Here is an 8,343-nt window from a genome sequence, read left to right on the forward strand (position 1 = left end):
GATCATACAGCTTGCCATGGAAGGGAGGACGCATGATTGGATGAAGATAATAGGAAAGCAGAGGTTCAGAAGCAACAAAGCATCTCCAAATGCTTACTTGAAATTTTCACCAATGAATTACATAAGTATCTCTATGTTATTTTCCGTTTTATTTATCTTTTAATTATCAAATTCTCATAACCATTTGAATCCGCCTGACTGAGATTTACAAGATGACCATAGCTTGCTTCAAGCCGTCAATCTCCGTGGGATCGAACCTTACTCACGTAAGATATTACTTGGACGACCCAGTGCACTTACTGGTTAGTTGCGCAGAGTTGTGAAAAGTGTGATCACAATTTCGTGCACCAAGTTTTTGGCACCGTTGCCGGGGATTGTTCGAGTTTGGACAACTGACAGTTCATCTTGTTGCTTAGATTGGGTAATTTTATTTTATGTTTAAGCTTGTTATATTTTATTTTCGAAAAATACAAAAAATTTAATAAACTCATAAAAACAAAAAAATAAAAATATTTTGTGTTTCTTGTTTGAGTTTAGTGTCAAATCCTAAGTTTGGTGTCAATTGCATGTTTTTAATTTTCTTAAAGTTTTCAAAAAAAATATGCAGTGTGTTCTTCTATGATCTTCAAGTTGTTCTTGATGATTTCCTTTGTTCAATCTCATGATTTTCTTGTTTTGTGTTTTATGTTGTTTTTCACATGCATTTTCAAATTCATAGTGTCTAAACATTCAAAATTTCTAAGTTTGGTGTCTTGCATGTCTTTCTTTTCTCAAAAATTTTCAAAAAATATGTCCTTGATGTTCATCATGATCTTCAAAGTGTTCTTGGTGTTCATCTTGACATTCAAAGTGTTCTTGCATGCATTATTGGTTTGATCTTAAATTCTTATGTTTTGAGTCATTTTGTGTTTTTCTCTCCTCATTAAAAATTCAAATATATATATATATATATATATATATATCTTTTCAAGTAAATAATACAGAGAAATGAAGATTCAGAACATAAAGCAAAAGAATCACAGAGAAAAAGAGCTCACTGGCAATAAAACGCCAGTAAAGGTATCATTCTGGGTGCTAAATGCCAGAATGGGCAGCGTTCTGGGCGTTTAATGCCAGAACTGGCAGCATTCTAGACATTTAGAAAAACTCCAGTAAAGAAGGATTTCTGGCGTTTAACGCCAGGCAGGGTATCTGGTTGGGCGTTAAACGCCCAAAGAGGCAGCCACATGGGCGTTAAACGCCAAAATGTATATAATTCTGGGCGTTTAACGCCAGGATGACACAAGGGAGGTAATTTCATTTCCAATTCAATTTTTTTTTTAAATTTTCATGTTTTAATTCATAATTTTAAAATCTTATCTTTCCACATTTTCAAAAATCCTTGCTAACAATTAATGTTTTGATTCAAAAATTTCAAGTTTGTTACTTTCTTGTTAAGAAAGGATCAATCTTTAAATTCTAGAATCATATTTTTCAGTTTCTTGTTAATCAAGTCATCAATTTTAAAAATCAATTCTTTTTAATTTCTTTTTCAATCATATCTTTTCAAATCATATCTTTTTCAATCAAATCTTTTTCAATCATATCTTTTTAAATTTTGATTTCAAAATCTTTTTTCTAACTTCTTATCTTTTCAAAATTTTTTTCAAATCCTTTTCAACTAATTACTATTTTTTATCTTTTTCAAAACCACCTAACCACTTTTTCACTTCCAATTTTCGAAAATCACTAACCACTTTTTCAAAAATCTTTTTAATTAACTAATTGTTTTAGTTTTAATTTTCGAATACTCTCTCTCTCATCTCTTTCTATTTATTTGCTAACACTTCTCTTCTACTTATAATTCGAACCCTTTCTCTCCCTCTGTGTTCGAATTCTTCTTATTCTCTCTCTACCTCATTCCTCTATTCTTCTTTTCTTCTGACACATCAAGGAATCTCTATACTGTGATATAGAGGATTCCACTACTCCCTTTTGTTCTCTTATTTTTCATATGAGCAGAAACAGTGATAAAAATATTCTTGTTGAAGCCGATCCTGAACCTAAAAGGACTCTGAAGAAGAAGCTAAAGCACAACACTCCGGAAAGGACCTTACAGAGAATTTCGAAAAAGAAACAGACATGGCAGCCGAACCCAACAACAATGCCAGAGATGCAAGGAAGATGCTTGGTGACTATACTACACCAATTAGTTTCATGGACTTCCATCGAAAGATCCTCATAAGTTCTTAGCTAAATTCTTGCAGATCTGTGATATTATTAAGACCAATGGGGTTGATCCCGAGGTCTACAGACTTATGCTTTTCCCCTTTGCTATAAGAGACAGAGCTAGAACATAGTTGGACTCACAACCTAGAGAAAGCTTGAACTTTTGGGACAAGTTGGTCAATGCTTTCTTGACAAAATTCTTTCTACCTCAAAAGATGAGAAAGCTTAGAGTGGAAGTCCAAACCTTCAAACAGAAGGAAGGTGAATTCCTCTATGAAGCTTGAGAAAGATACAAGCAATTAACCAAAAAGTGTCCTTCTGACATGCTTCCAGAATGGAGCATCATATGTATATTCTATGATGGTCTATCTGAATTGTCCAAGATGTCATTAGACCATTTTGCTGGTGGATCTCTTCATCTGAAAACACCTGAAGAAGTCTAGGAACTCATTGAGATGGTTGCAAATAACCAGTTCATGTACACTTCTGAAAGAAATTTCGTGAATAATGGGATGACTCAGAAGAAAGGAGTTCTTGAGATTGATACTCTGAATGCCATATTGGCTCAGAACAAAATATTGACTCATCAAGTCAATATGATTTCTTAGAATTTGACTGGATTGCAAGCTGCATCTGGCAGTGCTAAAGAAGCCTCCTCTGAAGGAGAAGCTTATGACTTTGAGAATCTTGCAATGGAAGAGGTGAATTACATGGGAGAATCCTATGGAAACACCTATAATCCTTCATGGAGGAATCATCCAAATTTCTCATGGAAGGATCAACAGAAGCTTCAACAAGGCTTCAACAACAATAATGGTGGGAGAAATAAGTTTGGCAATAGCAAACCTTTTCCATCATCTTCTCAGCAACAGACAGAGAATTCTGAGCAGAGCCTCTCTGGCTTAGCAAACATAGTCTCTGATCTATCTAAAACCACTCTCAGTTTCATGAATGAAACAAGGTCCTCCCTCAGAAATTTGGAGACACAAGTGGGTCAACTGAGTAAAAGAGTTACTGAAACTCCTCCTAGTACTCTCCCAAGCAATACAGAAGAGAATCCCAAAAGAGAGTGCAAGGCCATAACTATAACCAAAATGGCCAAACCTGGAGAGAGTGAAAAGGCAGTGATTCCCAGTGAGGAAGACCTCAAAGGACGTCCACTGACCAATAATAAGTTCCCTATTGAGGAACCAAAAAGAATCTGAGGCTCATACAAAGACCATAGAGATTCCACTGAACCTACTATTGCCATTCATGAGCTCTGATGAATATTTTTCCTCTGAAGAGGACGAAGACACTGTTGAAGAGCAAGTTGCTCAATATCTAGGAGCAATTAAGAAGCTGAATGCCAAGTTATTTGGTAATGAGACTTAGGAGGATGAACCTCCATTGTTCATCAATGAACTGAATACCTGGATTCAGCAGACATTACCTCAGAAGAAACCGGATCCCAAAAAGTTCTTAATACATTGCACCATAGGCACCATGACTTTTAAGAAGGCTCTGTGTGACCTGGGGTCAGGAATCAAGCTCATGCCACTCTTTGTAATGGAGAAACTAGGGATCTTTGAGGTACAAGCTGTAAGAATCTCACTAGAGATGACAGACAAATCAATGAAATAGGCATATGGACTTGTAGAGGATGTCTTAGTGAAGGTTGAAGACCTTTACGTCCCTGCTGACCTCATAATCCTAGACACTGGAAAGGATGAGGATGAATCTATCATTCTTGGAAGACCCTTCCTAGCCACAACAAGGGCTGTGATTGATGTGGATAGAGGAGAGTTAGTCTTTCAATTGAATGAGGACTACCTTGTGTTTAAGACTCAAGGATCTTCTTCTGTAAACATGGAGAAGAAGCATGAAAAGCTTCTCTCAATACAGAGTCAGACAGAGACTGATGCACAGAAACTTGTCTCTCAACAAATCTCCCTCGGCAAGTATACTAAATTGTTGTCAAGTAAAAACTCACAATAGAGTGAGGTCGAATCCCACAGGGATTGATTGGTCAAGCAACTTTGATTGGAGGAATGTTCTAGTTGAGCTAAGCAGAAGTTGAGTTGATAATTGCAGAAAATTAAATGGTAGGAAAGTAAATTGCAGAAAGTAAATTGCAGAATCTAAAATGGGGATTTGGGGAGATGAACATAAAAGTAAATGGCAGAATGTAAAGAGAATGGGTAAGATCAGAAATGGGGGATTCATTGGGCTTAGAAGATGTTGCATTCTTTGGATCAAGTTCATTCTCATCTCTTCCTCAATCAATGCATTCATTGATCTCCTTGGCAATCTTAGATGATTGGATCCCAATTCCTTGGCAACCCAATCTCTCTAAGCTTGAACAATTGCCCAATTCCTTGATTTAATTGATCATGGGAAGAGATGAAGTATGGTCACTGATTATACCACATGTATTTCCAAATCAAAGTGTTGGGAGGATTATATGTCACTATATCCGTCCAAACCCCAATTTGGTCCAACATGAGAAAGCATTTCTAGCATGATCTCTTAATCCCTTTTCCAAGGCTCAGAGGAGATCCAATTATGGAGAGTTTCTTTTCCAAGACAACTAACTAATTGATTTAAGATCGAAAGCTTTCTAGTAAATCAAGAGAAAAGAAAGAAGAAGAAGAATGAAAACTATAATTGATCCATCAAATTACAACAGAGCTCCCTAACCCAATGAAAAGGGGTTTAGTTATTCATAGCCCTGGAAATAGAAGAAGATAGAGAAGAGTACAATCTAAAGTAAACTAGAAATTATAGGAAAAGTAAATATACAGAGTGTAGTTCTCCAAATTGCCAAGCTCCCTTCTAGTTCAAAACTACTCCTATATATACTACTCTTCTTGATCTTCTAGTCAGCTCTTCAAGTCTTGGATATGGGCCTTTGATCTTGAGTTGAAGAAGTTACAATCTTCAGTGGGCTCAGCTTTGCTTGCAAAAAAAGTGTGAGTCAGGCATGGGTGGACGTTAGTTAGGACGTTAGTGGTGTTAACGTTAAGTGAAAATATGGGTTCGAGAACGTTAGTGACGATCACCTTTTTCACTAACGCTCCAAACTAAATTGATCCATGTTAACTTCAACGTTAGTGGCACTAATGTGACCACTAACATTGCCTCTTAGTCCTTCGCAGACGTTATTGGCATTCACCTTTACCAATAACGTTGCTTCTCAATCTTTCGCAAACGTTATTTGCATTCACCTTTACCAATAACGTTGCTCTTTGCTTCTTTTCCCCACGTTAACGATCCACATTAGTGTAACTAACATGGCCCTTAACGTGGGCATGCCCAAGCTTCGAGAGCGTTAGTGACACTTACCTTTGTCACTAACACTTCAAACGCCCCATTCTTCCCACGTTAGTGCCTCACGTTAATTGCATTAACGTGACCACTAATGTTGTGGTGATTGCCATCTCCAACATTAATGACAAAGGTGAGTGTCACTAATATTGGCTTATCATTCCTTGCTCCACGTTACCCTTCACGTTAGTGGTCTTAACGTGACCACTAACGTAGACAATATTGGCTTAGTCCAACGTTAGTGACAAAGGTGAGTGTCACTAACGTTGGCGATTGCTTTCTCCTCCCACGTTAGAGTTCACGTTAATTGGATTAACGTGACTCTTAACGTGGCTAAGTGTGCCCTTTTGGAACGTTAGTGGTATTCACTTTTACCACTAACGTTGGAGCTCCATTTTCCTCCACGTTAGCTACCACATTAATGTAATTAACGTGGCAACTAACGTGGGCTATGATGGCTTCGAAGGCGTTATTGGCGATCACCTTTTCCATTAACGCTGCAAGCTTATTCCCATTCTACATTAGTGCTCACGTTAATTAGATTAACATGACTGCTAACGTGGCTCTTCCTTGCTTCCTTTGTCCTGAAATCAAGCAAATAAAGTGCATCAAAGCTCTGTTCCAAGTCATGAGATCATGCATTATCCATTTTATCATTTAATTCCTTCATAATTCTAATAAAATCATGTAAAGTTCATAATGTTTGCTTGAATCAAGGTGTAAGTGTATATCTACCCAAAACTTGCTTATTTACTAAGAAATTGCATGAAACTACCGTAAAATACTAAAGAAAAGGTCAGTGAAACTGGCCAAGATGCCCTGGTATCACAACACCAAAATTAAAGCTTGCTTGTCCTTAAGCAAGTACTGAAACATAGGAAAGATGAATGAAAGAACAAGATAAACAACTCATTATTATAGAAGTAAAGTTCTTGGTCTACGGGGTTTCATGCATAGCAACTTAGGTTCATTCCTTTACTAGTTTTCAGGTCCTTATCATGCCCTTGAACACTCACTTGATTGCACCCTATAAAACTTCTTATTTATTGATCCTCCCTTCATTTCCAGGGTTTATTGCATTCTTGGGCTAAGTGCTCTGTGAGAGGGTAACTCTTTAAGATAAGCTTTCAGCCAACACTCCTGAACCAGTTGGTTCAAGGTGCTAGGTGTTAAGACACCCCTAAAGACTTACTCCCTCAAGTCTCTTTCCCCCATACATGCATACCACATGCATATGGTTTGTTACTTTCTTTCTTGAGACCTTGGTCTCCAGCACCTCTTTGGGTTATTAAGTGCTCTATAGCAAAGGTTGCTCTTGATAGTGGACTTTTAGCTGATAATCCTGGGTTAGTTAACCCAAGTTACCAAGTGATAAGGCACCCCTGAGAGCTTATTCATCCAAGCATATCCCTTGCACAGGGGCACCATAGACACATGCCTCAAGACTCAAACCCTTGGTGCCTAGCCTTATTTCTTATTATCTTTCTTTCCTTTTCAAACTCTTATTGTTCTTTCTCTTTTTCTTATTAGGATCTTGTTGGTTGCCTAGTCTCATAGGATATGTTTCAAGCATGTGATTTAGAGCATATAGTTGCCTATATACCTTGTTGGTGAACCAACTTAGCTAATCAATTACCATACCACAAACATTGAGAACTTACTTCACAAGATAAACCCCACTCTTGTTTTTCATAGCATTTTCTTTTATTTGACTTAAAGGACAAGCATACATGTAAGCAAGATGAAAATGAAAGCCAGGGATTTAGACCAGCACACTTATATGTGAATAAAGAGGAACAAGCAGAATATGAATGTCCCTGAGAACAATATTCAATCATACTTTCAATTAAAGTACTACAACTCAGAGACAGTTAAATACAATACAACCTCTTGATGTCTTCCTGTTTCTTCCTTGTCATCATCATCCTAGCTTTTGAATCGTTGTTTGTCTCCTTGGATGATGATGTATGATTATTCCATGAGATTGATTGAATTCCTATAAAACTATTGGAAGTTGCTTATTCCCCAAGCACTTGAAAAATAGTTAGCATGCATGTATGCTTGTGAATTTCTAAACTTAATTTGGTGTGTGAACACCAAACTTAGTTCCTTGCCTAATGCAACAAATTGAATACATGCAGAAACCTCATGTGCTTTTATTAAGAAAACAATTATGAACTAGAAAAGCAAACTATGCATTAGAGATTAAACATCTGTCAAGTAGTTTCTCTGTTTGTTAGAGCAATTGCTTTATCATTGAAGGGTTGCAATGCACTCTTCAGATGGAGTCTTTAGTGGAACACCAAACTTAAGGTTCCACATTCACCATTGGAATGTTTTGGTGTGCAACACCAAACTTAGCTCCTCATAATACAGAGAACTCTACTTGAATCTTTTATTGAGACAATAATGAAAAGAAAACTACATCAGGTTGGGTTGCCTCCCAACAAAGCGCTTTTTTAGCGTTGCTAGCTCGACGGTTGTCCTTTGTCAGGGTGGTTGGTAATGCTTCAAATCTTCCCCTCTTGCAGTGAATCTGTCTCCATTGGCTTTATTAAGAAGCTTCACATGTTCCAAGGAAAGAATTTTGCTGATGGTGTACACTTAAGGCAGCTGAGATGGGATGGTGGAGAGATGAGGTGGGATAGGTGGAAAATAAGCAGAGATTACTTCATCTCCTGGAGAGAAATCCTCTGTAGGGATCTTCTTGTTCCTCCATCCCCTTGGGGCCTTTTTCCTTGTTTCCCTTGATGTTGCGTTGCTCCTTGTGGTTTCTTTTTCCAGGAAGATTTTGTTGCTGGTCTCATATGACTCTGGTGGGTCTAGCTC

The 8,343-nt window shown here is 37.4% G+C and overlaps 1 non-coding gene across 1 annotated transcript; it reads right to left on the reverse strand.

Moving 5' to 3' along the window:
- Positions 1 to 2,429: 2,429 nt before the first annotated feature.
- LOC130972489 (small nucleolar RNA R71) lies at positions 2,430 to 2,537 on the reverse strand. Its single transcript, XR_009083653.1, has one exon. It is a non-coding gene; the product is annotated as a small nucleolar RNA R71 (small nucleolar RNA).
- Between the last annotated feature and the right edge of the window lie 5,806 nt (positions 2,538 to 8,343).

The sequence above is a fragment of the Arachis stenosperma genome, chromosome 3 (genome assembly GCF_014773155.1).
Source record: "Arachis stenosperma cultivar V10309 chromosome 3, arast.V10309.gnm1.PFL2, whole genome shotgun sequence".
Classification (NCBI taxonomy): Eukaryota; Viridiplantae; Streptophyta; class Magnoliopsida; order Fabales; family Fabaceae; genus Arachis; species Arachis stenosperma.